Source organism: Salvelinus namaycush, chromosome 1 (assembly GCF_016432855.1).
Source record: "Salvelinus namaycush isolate Seneca chromosome 1, SaNama_1.0, whole genome shotgun sequence".
NCBI classification, from domain to species: Eukaryota; Metazoa; Chordata; class Actinopteri; order Salmoniformes; family Salmonidae; genus Salvelinus; species Salvelinus namaycush.
This window is the reverse complement of record NC_052307.1, coordinates 81,086,321-81,100,984: the sequence shown is the minus strand read 5'-3', so window position 1 is coordinate 81,100,984 and position 14,664 is coordinate 81,086,321. Positions and strand designations below refer to the sequence as shown.

General features: G+C 63.9%; 1 protein-coding gene across 1 annotated transcript in view; it reads left to right on the top strand.

Moving 5' to 3' along the window:
• The window catches only part of glceb (glucuronic acid epimerase b), a 102,084-nt gene that overhangs the window by 45,931 nt on the left and 41,489 nt on the right, over positions 1-14,664 (top strand). The window lies entirely within an intron of this gene.

The window sequence follows — 14,664 nt, the reverse complement described above, 5'->3', positions numbered from 1 at the left end:
CCTACCACCCCTCTCCTAACCCTACCACCCCTCCCCTAACCCTACCTCCCCTCTCCTAACCCTACCACCCCTCTCCTAACCCTACCACCCCTCTCCTAACCCTACCACCCCTCTCCTAACCCTACCACCCCTCTCCTAACCCTACCACCCCTCTCCTAACCCTACCACCCCTCTCCTAACCCTACCACCCCTCCCCTAACCCTACCACCCCTCCCCTAACCCTACCACCCCTCCCCTAACCCTACCACCCCTCCCCTAACCCTACCACCCCTCCCCTAACCCTACCACCCCTCTCCTAACTCTACCACCCCTCTCCTACCACCCCTCTCCTAACCCTACCACCCCTCTCCTAACTCTACCACCCCTCTCCTAACTCTACCACCCCTCTCCTAACTCTACCACCCCTCTCCTAACTCTACCACCCCTCTCCTAACTCTACCACCCCTCCCCTAACCCTACCACCCCTCCCCTAACCCTACCACCCCTAACCCTACCACCCCTCTCCTAACCCTACCACCCCTCCCCTAACCCTACCGCCCCTCCCCTAATCCTACCGCCCCTCCCCTAACCCTACCGCCCCTCCCCTAACCCTACCGCCCCTCTCCTAACCCTACCGCCCCTCCCCTAACCCTACCGCCCCTCTCCTAACCCTACCGCCCCTCTCCTAACCCTACCGCCCCTCTCCTAATCCTACCGCCCCTCCCCTAACCCTACCGCCCCTCTCCTAACCCTACCGCCCCTCTCCTAACCCTACCGCCCCTCTCCTAACCCTACCGCCCCTCTCCTAACCCTACCGCCCCTCTCCTAACCCTACCGCCCCTCCCCTAATCCTACCGCCCCTCCCGTAATCCTACCGCCCCTCCCCTAATCCTACCGCCCCTCCCCTAATCCTACCGCCCCTCCCCTAACCCTACCGCCCCTCTCCTAACTCTACCGCCCCTCTCCTAACTCTACCGCCCCTCTCCTAACTCTACCGCCCCTCTCCTAACTCTACCGCCCCTCTCCTAACTCTACCGCCCCTCTCCTAACTCTACCGCCCCTCTCCTAACTCTACCGCCCCTCTCCTAACTCTACCGCCCCTCTCCTAACTCTACCGCCCCTCTCCTAACTCTACCGCCCCTCTCCTAACTCTACCGCCCCTCTCCTAACTCTACCGCCCCTCTCCTAACTCTACCGCCCCTCTCCTAACTCTACCGCCCCTCTCCTAACTCTACCGCCCCTCTCCTAACTCTACCGCCCCTCTCCTAACTCTACCGCCCCTCTCCTAACTCTACCGCCCCTCTCCTAACTCTACCGCCCCTCTCCTAACTCTACCGCCCCTCTCCTAACTCTACCGCCCCTCTCCTAACTCTACCGCCCCTCTCCTAACTCTACCGCCCCTCTCCTAACTCTACCGCCCCTCTCCTAACCCTACCGCCCCTCTCCAAACCCTACCGCCCCTCTCCAAACCCTACCGCCCCTCTCCTAACCCTACCGCCCCTCTCCTAACCCTACCGCCCTAACCCTACCACCCTAACCCTACCACCCTAACCCTACCACCCCTCTCCTAACCCTACCACCCTAACCCTACCACCCTAACCCTACCACCCTAACCCTACCACCCTAACCCTACCACCCTAACCCTACCGCCCCTCTCCTAACCCTACCGCCCCTCTCCTAACCCTACCGCCCCTCCCCTAATCCTACCGCCCCTCTCCTAACCCTACCGCCCCTCTCCTAACCCTACCGCCCCTCTCCTAACTCTACCGCCCCTCTCCTAACTCTACCGCCCCTCTCCTAACTCTACCGCCCCTCTCCTAACTCTACCGCCCCTCTCCTAACTCTACCGCCCCTCTCCTAACTCTACCGCCCCTCTCCTAACTCTACCGCCCCTCTCCTAACTCTACCGCCCCTCTCCTAACTCTACCGCCCCTCTCCTAACTCTACCGCCCCTCTCCTAACTCTACCGCCCCTCTCCTAACTCTACCGCCCCTCTCCTAACCTACCGCCCCTCTCCTAACTCTACCGCCCCTCTCCTAACCCTACCTCCCCTCTCCTAACCCTACCGCCCCTCTCCTAACCCTACCTCCCCTCTCCTAACCCTACCGCCCCTCTCCTAACCCTACCGCCCATCTCCTAACCCTACCTCCCCTCTCCTAACCCTACCGCCCCTCTCCTAACCCTACCGCCCCTCTCCTAACCCTACCGCCCCTCTCCTAACCCTACCGCCCCTCTCCTAACCCTACCGCCCCTCTCCAAACCCTACCGCCCCTCTCCAAACCCTACCGCCCCTCTCCAAACCCTACCGCCCCTCTCCAAACCCTACCGCCCCTCTCCAAACCCTACCGCCCCTCTCCAAACCCTACCGCCCCTCTCCAAACCCTACCGCCCCTCTCCAAACCCTACCGCCCCTCTCCAAACCCTACCGCCCCTCTCCAAACCCTACCGCCCCTCTCCAAACCCTACCGCCCCTCTCCAAACCCTACCGCCCTAACCCTACCACCCTAACCCTACCACCCTAACCCTACCACCCTACCACCCTAACCCTACCACCCTAACCCTACCACCCTAACCCTACCACCCTAACCCTACCACCCTAACCCTACCACCCTAACCCTACCACCCTAACCCTACCACCCCTCTCCTAATCCTACCACCCTAATCCTACCACCCTAATCCTACCACCCCTCTCCTAACCCTACCACCCCTCTCCTAATCCTACCACCCCTCTCCTAACCCTACCACCCCTCTCCTAACCCTACCACCCCTCTCCTAACCCTACCTCCCCTCTCCTAACTCTACCACCCCTCTCCTAACTCTACCACCCCTCTCCTAACCCTACCACCCCCCTCCAAACCCTACCGCCCCTCTCCAAACCCTACCGCCCCTCTCCTAACCCTACCGCCCCTCTCCTAACCCAACCACCCTAACCCTACCACCCCTCTCCTAACCCTACCACCCCTCTCCTAACCCTACCACCCCTCTCCTAACCCTACCTCCCCTCTCCTAACCCTACCACCCCTCTCCTAACCCTACCTCCCCTCTCCTAACCCTACCGCCCCTCTCCTAACCCTACCGCCCCTCTCCAAACCCTACCGCCCCTCTCCAAACCCTACCGCCCCTCTCCTAACCCTACCGCCCCTCTCCTAACCCAACCGCCCTAACCCTTACCACCCTAACCCTACCACCCTAACCCTACCACCCTAACCCTACCACCCTAACCCTACCACCCTAACCCTACCACCCTAACCCTACCACCCTAACCCTACCACTCTAACCCTACCACCCTAACCCTACCACCCTAACCCTACCACCCTAACCCTACCACCCCAACCCTACCACCCTACCCCCAACCCTACCACCCTAACCCTACCACCCTAACCCTACCACCCTAACCCTACCACTCTAACCCTACCACCCTAACCCTACCACCCTAACCCTACCACCCTAACCCTACCACCCTAACCCTACCACCCTAACCCTACCACCCTAACCCTACCACCCTAACCCTACCACCCTAACCCTACCACCCTAACCCTACCACCCTAAACCTACCACCCCAACCCTACCACCCTAACCCTACCACCCTAAACCTACCACCCCAACCCTACCACCCTAACCCTACCACCCTAACCCTACCACCCTAACCCTACCACCCTAACCCTACCACCCTAACCCTACCACCCCTCCCCTACCACCCCTCCCCTACCACCCCTCCCCTACCACCCTAACCCTACCGCCCGTCTCCTAACCCTACCGCCCGTCTCCTAACCCTACCACCCTAACCCTACCACCCTAACCCTACCACCCTAACCCTACCACCCTAACCCTACCACCCTAACCCTACCACCCTAACCCTACCGCCCCTCTCCTAACCCTACCGCCCCTCTCCAAACTCTACCGCCCCTCTCCAAACCCTACCGCCCCTCTCCTAACCCTACCGCCCCTCTCCTAACCCTAACCCTAACCCTACCACCCCTCTCCTAACCCTACCACCCCTCTCCTAACCCTACCACCCCTCTCCTAACCCTACCACCCCTCTCCTAACCCTACCACCCTAACCCTAACCCTAACCCTAACCCTAACCCTAACCCTAACCCTACCACCCTAACCCTACCACCCTAACCCTACCACCCTAACCCTACCACCCTAACCCTACCACCCTAACTCTACCACCCTAACCCTACCACCCTAACCCTACCACCCTAACCCTACCACCCTAACCCTACCACCCCTCTCCTAACCCTACCGCCCTAACCCTACCACCCTAACCCTACCACCCCTCTCCTAACCCTACCGCCCCTCTCCAAACCCTACCGCCCAACCCCCTCTCCAAACCCTACCGCCCCTCTCCAAACCCTACCGCCCCTCTCCAAACCCTACCGCCCCTCTCCAAACCCTACCGCCCCTCTCCAAACCCTACCGCCCCTCTCCAAACCCTACCGCCCCTCTCCAAACCCTACCGCCCCTCTCCAAACCCTACCGCCCCTCTCCTAACCCTACCACCCTAACTCTACCACCCCTCTCCTAACCCTACCACCCCTCTCCTAACCCTACCACCCCTCTCCTAACCCTACCACCCCTCTCCTAACCCTACCACCCTAACTCTACCACCCTAACTCTACCCCTACCGCCCCTCTCCTAACCCTACCACCCTAACCCTACCACCCTAACTCTACCACCCCTCTCCTAACCCTACCACCCCTCTCCTAACCCTACCACCCTAACCCTACCACCCTAACCCTACCACCCTAACCCTACCACCCTAACCCTAACCCTACCACCCTAACCCTACCACCCTAACCCTACCACCCTAACCCTACCACCCTAACCCTACCACCCTAACCCTACCACCCTAACCCTACCACCCTAACCCTACCACCCCTCCCCTAATCCTACCACCCTAACCCTACCGCCCCTCTCCTAACCCTACCGCCCCTCCCCTAATCCTACCGCCCCTCCCCTAACCCTACCGCCCCTCTCCAAACCCTACCGCCCCTCTCCTAACCCTACCCCCCTAACTCTACCACCCCTCTCCTAACCCTACCACCCCTCTCCTAACCCTACCACCCCTCTCCTAACCCTACCACCCCTCTCCTAACCCTACCACCCCTCTCCTAACCCTACCACCCCTCTCCTAACCCTACCACCCCTCTCCTAACCCTACCCCCCCTCTCCTAACCCTACCACCCCTCTCCTAACCCTACCACCCCTCTCCTAACCCTACCACCCCTCTCCTAACCCTACCACCCCTCTCCTAACCCTACCACCCCTCTCCTAACCCTACCACCCCTCTCCTAACCCTACCACCCTAACCCTAACCCTAACCCTAACCCTAACCCTACCGCCCTAACCCTACCGCCCTAACCCTACCGCCCTAACCCTACCGCCCTAACCCTACCTCCCCTCTCCTAACCCTACCGCCCCTCTCCTAACCCTACCGCCCCTCTCCTAACCCTACCGCCCCTCTCCTAACCCTACCGCCCCTCTCCTAACCCTACCACCCCTCTCCTAACTCTACCACCCTAACCCTACCACCCTAACCCTACCACCCTAACCCTACCGCCCCTCTCCTAACCCTACCGCCCCTCTCCTAACCCTACCGCCCCTCTCCAAACCCTACCGCCCCTCTCCTAACCCTACCGCCCCTCTCCTAACCCTACCGCCCCTCTCCTAACCCTACCGCCCCTCTCCTAACCCTACCGCCCCTCTCCTAACCCTACCGCCCCTCTCCTAACCCTACCGCCCCTCTCCTAACCCTACCGCCCCTCTCCTACCCTAACCCTACCGCCCCTCTCCTAACCCTACCGCCCCTCTCCTAACCCTACCACCCTACCGCCCCTCTCCTAACCCTACCGCCCCTCTCCTAACCCTACCGCCCCTCTCCTAACCCTACCGCCCCTCTCCTAACCCTACCGCCCCTCTCCTAACCCTACCGCCCCTCTCCTAACCCTACCGCCCCTCTCCTAACCCTACCGCCCCTCTCCTAACCCTACCGCCCCTCTCCTAACCCTACCGCCCCTCTCCTAACCCTACCACCCTAACCCTACCGCCCCTCCCCTAACTCTACCGCCCCTCTCCTAACCCTACCGCCCCTCTCCTAACCCTACCGCCCCTCTCCTAACCCTACCGCCCCTCTCCTAACCCTACCGCCCCTCCCCTAACCCTACCGCCCCTCCCCTAACCCTACCGCCCCTCCCCTAACCCTACCGCCCCTCCCCTAACCCTACCGCCCCTCCCCTAACCCTACCGCCCCTCCCCTAACCCTACCGCCCCTCCCCTAACCCTACCACCCCTCCCCTAACCCTACCTCCCCTAACCCTACCGCCCCTCTCCTAACCCTACCGCCCCTCTCCTAACCCTACCGCCCCTCTCCTAACCCTACCTCCCCTAACCCTACCTCCCCTAACCCTACCTCCCCTAACCCTACCTCCCCTAACCCTACCACCCTAACCCTACCGCCCCTCCCCTAACCCTACCGCCCCTCTCCTAACCCTACCGCCCCTCTCCTAACCCTACCGCCCCTCTCCTAACCCTACCGCCCCTCTCCTAACCCTACCGCCCCTCTCCTAACCCTACCGCCCCTCCCCTAACCCTACCGCCCCTCCCCTAACCCTACCGCCCCTCCCCTAACCCTACCGCCCCTCCCCTAACCCTACCGCCCCTCCCCTAACCCTACCGCCCCTCCCCTAACCCTACCGCCCCTCCCCTAACCCTACCGCCCCTCCCCTAACCCTACCGCCCCTCCCCTAACCCTACCGCCCCTCCCCTAACCCTCCCGCCCCTCCCCTACCCCTACCGCCCCTCCCCTAACCCTACCGCCCCTCCCCTAACCCTACCACCCCTCCCCTAACCCTACCACCCCTCTCCTAACCCTACCACCCCTCTCCTAACCCTACCTCCCCTCTCCTAACCCTACCCCCCCTCTCCTAACCCTACCTCCCCTAACCCTACCTCCCCTAACCCTACCTCCCCTAACCCTACCTCCCCTAACCCTACCACCCTAACTCTACCACCCTAACTCTACCGCCCCTCCCCTAACCCTACCGCCCCTCTCCTAACCCTACCGCCCCTCTCCTAACCCTACCGCCCCTCTCCTAACCCTACCGCCCCTCCCCTAACCCTACCGCCCCTCCCCTAACCCTACCACCCCTCCCCTAACCCTACCACCCCTCCCCTAACTCTACCACCCCTCTCCTAACCCTACCACCCCTCCCCTAACCCTACCACCCCTCCCCTAACCCTACCACCCCTCCCCTAATCCTACCACCCCTCTCCTAACCCTACCACCCCTCTCCTAACCCTACCACCCCTCTCCTAACCCTACCACCCCTCTCCTAACCCTACCACCCCTCTCCTAACCCTACCACCCCTCTCCTAACCCTACCACCCCTCCCCTAACCCTACCACCCCTCCCCTAACCCTACCACCCCTCTCCTAACCCTACCACCCCTCTCCTAACCCTACCACCCCTCTCCTAACCCTACCACCCCTCTCCTAACCCTACCACCCCTCTCCTAACCCTACCACCCCTCTCCTAACCCTACCACCCCTCTCCTAACCCTACCACCCCTCTCCTAACCCTACCACCCCTCTCCTAACCCTACCACCCCTCTCCTAACCCTACCGCCCCTCTCCCTAACCCTACCGCCCCTCCCCTAACCCTACCGCCCCTCCCCTAACCCTACCGCCCCTCCCCTAACCCTACCGCCCCTCCCCTAACCCTACCGCCCCTCCCCTAACCCTACCGCCCCTCCCCTAACCCTACCGCCCCTCCCCTAACCCTACCGCCCCTCCCTAACCCTACCGCCCCTAACCCTACCTCCCCTAACCCTACCTCCCCTAACCCTACCTCCCCTAACCCTACCTCCCCTAACCCTACCCCTAACCCTACCGCCCCTCTCCTAACCCTACCGCCCCTCTCCTAACCCTACCGCCCCTCTCCTAACCCTACCGCCCCTCTCCTAACCCTACCGCCCCTCTCCTAACCCTACCGCCCCTCTCCTAACCCTACCGCCCCTCTCCTAACCCTACCGCCCCTCTCCTAACCCTACCGCCCCTCCCCTAACCCTACCGCCCCTCCCCTAACCCTACCGCCCCTCCCCTAACCCACCGCCCCTCCCCTAACCCTACCGCCCCTCCCCTAACCCTACCGCCCCTCCCCTAACCCTACCGCCCCTCCCCTAACCCTACCGCCCCTCCCCTAACCCTACCTCCCCTCTCCTAACCCTACCACCCCTCTCCTAACCCTACCACCCCTCTCCTAACCCTACCTCCCCTCTCCTAACCCTACCACCCCTCTCCTAACCCTACCACCCCTCTCCTAACCCTACCACCCCTCTCCTAACCCTACCACCCCTCTCCTAACCCTACCTCCCATCTCCTAACCCTACCTCCCCTCTCCTAACCCTACCTCCCCTAACCCTACCTCCCCTAACCCTACCTCCCCTAACCCTACCTCCCCTAACTCTACCACCCTAACTCTACCGCCCCTCCCCTAACCCTACCGCCCCTCTCCTAACCCTACCGCCCCTCTCCTAACCCTACCGCCCCTCCCCTAACCCTACCGCCCCTCCCCTAACCCTACCTCCCCTCTCCTAACCCTACCACCCCTCCCCTAACTCTACGACCCCTCTCCTAACCCTACCACCCCCCCCCTAACCCTACCCCCCCCCCCCTAACCCTACCACCCCTCCCCTAACCCTACCACCCCTCTCCTAACCCTACCACCCCTCTCCTAACCCTACCACCCCTCTCCTAACCCTACCACCCCTCTCCTAACCCTACCACCCCTCTCCTAACCCTACCACCCCTCTCCTAACCCTACCACCCCTCCCCTAACCCTACCACCCCTCCCCTAACCCTACCACCCCTCCCCTAACCCTACCACCCCTCTCCTAACCCTACCACCCCTCTCCTAACCCTACCACCCCTCTCCTAACCCTACCACCCCTCTCCTAACCCTACCACCCCTCTCCTAACCCTACCACCCCTCTCCTAAACCTACCACCCCTCTCCTAACCCTACCACCCCTCTCCTAACCCTACCACCCCTCTCCTAACCCTACCACCCCTCTCCTAACCCTACCACCCCTCTCCTAACCCTACCACCCCTCTCCTAACCCTACCGCCCCTCCCCTAACCCTACCCCCCCTCCCCTAACCCTACCTCCCCTCCCCTAACCCTACCTCCCCTCCCCTAACCCTACCGCCCCTCTCCTAACCCTACCGCCCCTCTCCTAACCCTACCTCCCCTAACCCTACCTCCCCTAACCCTACCTCCCCTAACCCTACCTCCCCTAACCCTACCGCCCCTCCCCTAACCCTACCGCCCCTCTCCTAACCCTACCGCCCCTCTCCTAACCCTACCGCCCCTCTCCTAACCCTACCGCCCCTCCCCTAACCCACCGCCCCTCCCCTAACCCTACCGCCCCTCCCCTAACCCTACCGCCCCTCCCCTAACCCTACCGCCCCTCTCCTAACCCTACCGCCCCTCTCCTAACCCTACCGCCCCTCTCCTAACCCTACCGCCCCTCTCCTAACCCTACCGCCCCTCTCCTAACCCTACCGCCCCCTCCTAACCCTACCGCCCCTCCTAACCCTACCGCCCCTCCCTAACCCTACCGCCCCTCCCCTAACCCTACCGCCCCTCCCCTAACCCTACCGCCCCTCCCCTAACTCTACCGCCCCTCTCCTAACCCTACCGCCCCTCCCCTAACCCTACCGCCCCTCCCCTAACCCTACCGCCCCTCCCCTAACCCTACCGCCCCTCCCCTAACCCTACCGCCCCTCCCCTAACCCTACCGCCCCTCCCCTAACCCTACCGCCCCTCTCCCTAACCCTACCGCCCCTCTCCTAACCCTACCGCCCCTCTCCCTAACCCTACCGCCCCTCCCCTAACCCTACCGCCCCTCCCCTAACCCTACCCTACCGCCCCTCCCCTAACCCTACCGCCCCTCCCCTAACCCTACCGCCCCTCCCCTAACCCTACCGCCCCTCCCCTAACCCTACCGCCCCTCCCCTAACCCTACCGCCCCTCTCCTAACCCTACCTCCCCTAACTCTACCTCCCCTAACCCTACCTCCCCTAACCCTACCTCCCCTAACCCTACCGCCCCTCCCCTAACCCTACCGCCCCTCCCCTAACCCTACCACCCCTCCCCTAACCCTACCACCCCTCTCCTAACCCTACCTCCCCTCTCCTAACCCTACCTCCCCTCTCCTAACCCTACCTCCCCTCTCCTAACCCTACCTCCCCTCTCCTAACCCTACCTCCCCTCTCCTAACCCTACCTCCCCTCTCCTAACCCTACCACCCCTCTCCTAACCCTACCACCCCTCTCCTAACCCTACCACCCCTCTCCTAACCCTACCTCCCCTCTCCCTACCGCCCCTCTCCTAACCCTACCTCCCCTAACCCTACCTCCCCTAACCCTACCTCCCCTAACCCTACCTCCCCTAACCCTACCTCCCCTAACCCTACCACCCTAACCCTACCGCCCCTCCCCTAACCCTACCTCCCCTCTCCTAACCCTACCTCCCATCTCCTAACCCTACCTCCCCTCTCCTAACCCTACCTCCCCTCTCCTAACCCTACCGCCCCTCTCCTAACCCTACCACCCCTCCCCTAACCCTACCACCCCTCCCCTAACCCTACCACCCCTCCCCTAACCCTACCACCCCTCCCCTAACCCTACCACCCCTCCCCTAACCCTACCACCCCTCCCCTAACCCTACCACCCCTCTCCTAACCCTACCACCCCTCTCCTAACCCTACCTCCCCTAACTCTACCTCCCCTAACCCTACCTCCCCTAACCCTACCTCCCCTAACCCTACCGCCCCTCCCCTAACCCTACCGCCCCTCTCCTAACCCTACCGCCCCTCTCCTAACCCTACCGCCCCTCTCCTAACCCTACCGCCCCTCTCCTAACCCTACCGCCCCTCTCCTAACCCTACCGCCCCTCTCCTAACCCTACCGCCCCTCTCCTAACCCTACCGCCCCTCTCCTAACCCACCGCCCCTCCCCTAACCCTACCGCCCCTCCCCTAACCCTACCGCCCCTCTCCTAACCCTACCGCCCCTCTCCTAACCCTACCGCCCCTCTCCTAACCCTACCGCCCCTCTCCTAACCCTACCGCCCCTCCTAACCCTACCGCCCCTCCTAACCCTACCGCCCCTCCCCTAACCCTACCGCCCCTCCCCTAACCCTACCGCCCCTCCCCTAACCCTACCGCCCCTCCCCTAACTCTACCGCCCCTCTCCTAACCCTACCGCCCCTCTCCTAACCCTACCGCCCCTCCCCTAACCCTACCGCCCCTCTCCTAACCCTACCGCCCCTCTCCTAACCCTACCTCCCCTAACCCTACCTCCCCTAACCCTACCTCCCCTAACCCTACCGCCCCTCCCCTAACCCTACCGCCCCTCTCCTAACCCTACCGCCCCTCTCCTAACCCTACCGCCCCTCTCCTAACCCTACCGCCCCTCTCCTAACCCTACCGCCCCTCTCCTAACCCACCGCCCCTCCCCTAACCCTACCGCCCCTCCCCTAACCCTACCGCCCCTCCCCTAACCCTACCGCCCCTCCCCTAACCCTACCGCCCCTCCCCTAACCCTACCGCCCCTCTCCTAACCCTACCGCCCCTCTCCTAACCCTACCGCCCCTCTCCTAACCCTACCGCCCCTCTCCTAACCCTACCGCCCCTCTCCTAACCCTACCGCCCCTCCTAACCCTACCGCCCCTCCCCTAACCCTACCGCCCCTCCCCTAACCCTACCGCCCCTCTCCTAACCCTACCGCCCCTCCTAACCCTACCGCCCCTCCCCTAACCCTACCGCCCCTCCCCTAACCCTACCGCCCCTCCCCTAACTCTACCGCCCCTCTCCTAACCCTACCGCCCCTCTCCTAACCCTACCGCCCCTCCCCTAACCCTACCGCCCCTCCCCTAACCCTACCGCCCCTCCCCTAACCCTACCGCCCCTCCCCTAACCCTACCGCCCCTCCCCTAACCCTACCGCCCCTCCCCTAACCCTACCGCCCCTCTCCTAACCCTACCGCCCCTCTCCTAACCCTACCGCCCCTCCCCTAACCCTACCGCCCCTCCCCTAACCCTACCGCCCCTCCCCTAACCCTACCGCCCCTCCCCTAACCCTACCGCCCCTCCCCTAACTCTACCGCCCCTCTCCTAACCCTACCGCCCCTCTCCTAACCCTACCGCCCCTCTCCTAACCCTACCGCCCCTCCCCTAACCCTACCGCCCCTCCCCTAACCCTACCGCCCCTCCCCTAACCCTACCGCCCCTCCCCTAACCCTACCGCCCCTCCCCTAACCCTACCGCCCCTCCCCTAACCCTACCGCCCCTCCCCTAACCCTACCGCCCCTCCCCTAACCCTACCGCCCCTCCCCTAACCCTACCGCCCCTCTCCTAACCCTACCGCCCCTCTCCTAACCCTACCGCCCCTCTCCTAACCCTACCGCCCCTCCCCTAACCCTACCGCCCCTCCCCTAACACTACCGCCCCTCCCCTAACCCTACCGCCCCTCCCCTAACCCTACCGCCCCTCTCCTAACCCTACCGCCCCTCTCCTAACCCTACCGCCCCTCTCCTAACCCTACCGCCCCTCCTAACCCTACCGCCCCTCCCCTAACCCTACCGCCCCTCCCCTAACCCTACCGCCCCTCCCCTAACCCTACCGCCCCTCCCCTAACTCTACCGCCCCTCTCCTAACCCTACCGCCCCTCCCCTAACCCTACCGCCCCTCCCCTAACCCTACCGCCCCTCCCCTAACCCTACCCTCCCCTAACCCTACCGCCCCTCCCCTAACCCTACCGCCCCTCTCCTAACCCCTACCGCCCCTCCCTAACCCTACCGCCCCTCCCCTAACCCTACCGCCCCTCCCCTAACCCTACCGCCCCTCCCCTAACCCTACCGCCCCTCCCCTAACCCTACCGCCCCTCCCTAACCCTACCGCCCCTCCCCTAACCCTACCGCCCCTCTCCTAACCCTACCGCCCCTCCCCTAACCCTACCGCCCCTCCCCTAACCCTACCGCCCCTCCCCTAACCCTACCGCCCCTCCCCTAACCCTACCGCCCCTCCCCTAACTCTACCGCCCCTCCCCTAACCCTACCTCCCCTCCCCTAACCCTACCTCCCCTAACCCTACCGCCCCTCCCCTAACTCTACCGCCCCTCTCCTAACCCTACCGCCCCTCCCTAACCCTACCGCCCCTCCCCTAACCCTACCGCCCCTCCCCTAACCCTACCGCCCCTCCCCTAACCCTACCGCCCCTCCCCTAACCCTGCCGCCCCTCCCCTAACCCTACCGCCCCTCCCCTAACCCTACCGCCCCTCCCCTAACCCTACCGCCCCTCCCCTAACCCTACCGCCCCTCCCCTAACCCTACCGCCCCTCCCCTAACCCTACCGCCCCTCTCCTAACCCTACCGCCCCTCCCCTAACCCTACCGCCCCTCCCCTAACCCTACCGCCCCTCCCCTAACCCTACCGCCCCTCCCCTAACCCTACCGCCCCTCCCCTAACCCTACCGCCCCTAACCCTACCGCCCCTCCCCTAACTCTACCGCCCCTCCCCTAACCCTACCGCCCCTCCCCTAACCCTACCGCCCCTCCCCTAACCCTACCGCCCCTCCCCTAACCCTACCGCCCCTCCCCTAACCCTACCGCCCCTCCCCTAACCCTACCGCCCCTCTCCTAACCCTACCGCCCCTCTCCTAACCCTACCGCCCCTCTCCTAACCCTACCGCCCCTCTCCTAACCCTACCGCCCCTCCCCTAACCCTACCGCCCCTCTCCTAACCCTACCGCCCCTCTCCTAACCCTACCGCCCCTCTCCTAACCCTACCGCCCCTCTCCTAACCCTACCGCCCCTCTCCTAACCCTACCGCCCCTCTCCTAACCCTACCGCCCCTCCCCTAACCCTACCGCCCCTCCCCTAACCCTACCGCCCCTCCCCTAACCCTACCGCCCCTCCCCTAACTCTACCGCCCCTCCCCTAACCCTACCTCCCCTAACCCTACCGCCCCTCCCCTAACTCTACCGCCCCTCTCCTAACCCTACCGCCCCTCTCCTAACCCTACCGCCCCTCTCCTAACCCTACCGCCCCTCCCCTAACCCTACCGCCCCTCCCCTAACCCTACCGCCCCTCCCCTAACCCTAACGCCCCGCCCCTAACCCTACCGCCCCTCCCCTAACCCTACCGCCCCTCCCCTAACCCTACCGCCCCTCCCCTAACCCTACCGCCCCTCTCCTAACCCTACCGCCCCTCTCCTAACCCTACCGCCCCTCTCCTAACCCTACCGCCCCTCTCCTAACCCTACCGCCCCTCTCCTAACCCTACCTCCCCTCTCCTAACCCTACCTCCCCTCTCCTAACCCTACCGCCCCTCTCCTAACCCTACCGCCCCTTTCCTAACCCTACCGCCCCTCTCCTACCACCCCTCCCCTAACCCTACCACCCCTCCCCTAACCCTACCACCCCTCTCCTAACCCTACCTCCCCTCTCCTAACCCTACCTCCCCTCACCCCACCGCCCCTCCCCTAACCCTACCGCCCCTCCCTTAACCCTACCGCCCCTCCCCTAACCCTACCGCCCCTCCCCTAACCCTACCGCCCCTCCCCTAACCCTACCGCCCCTCCCCTAACCCTACCGCCCCTCCCCTAACCCTACCGCCCCTCCCC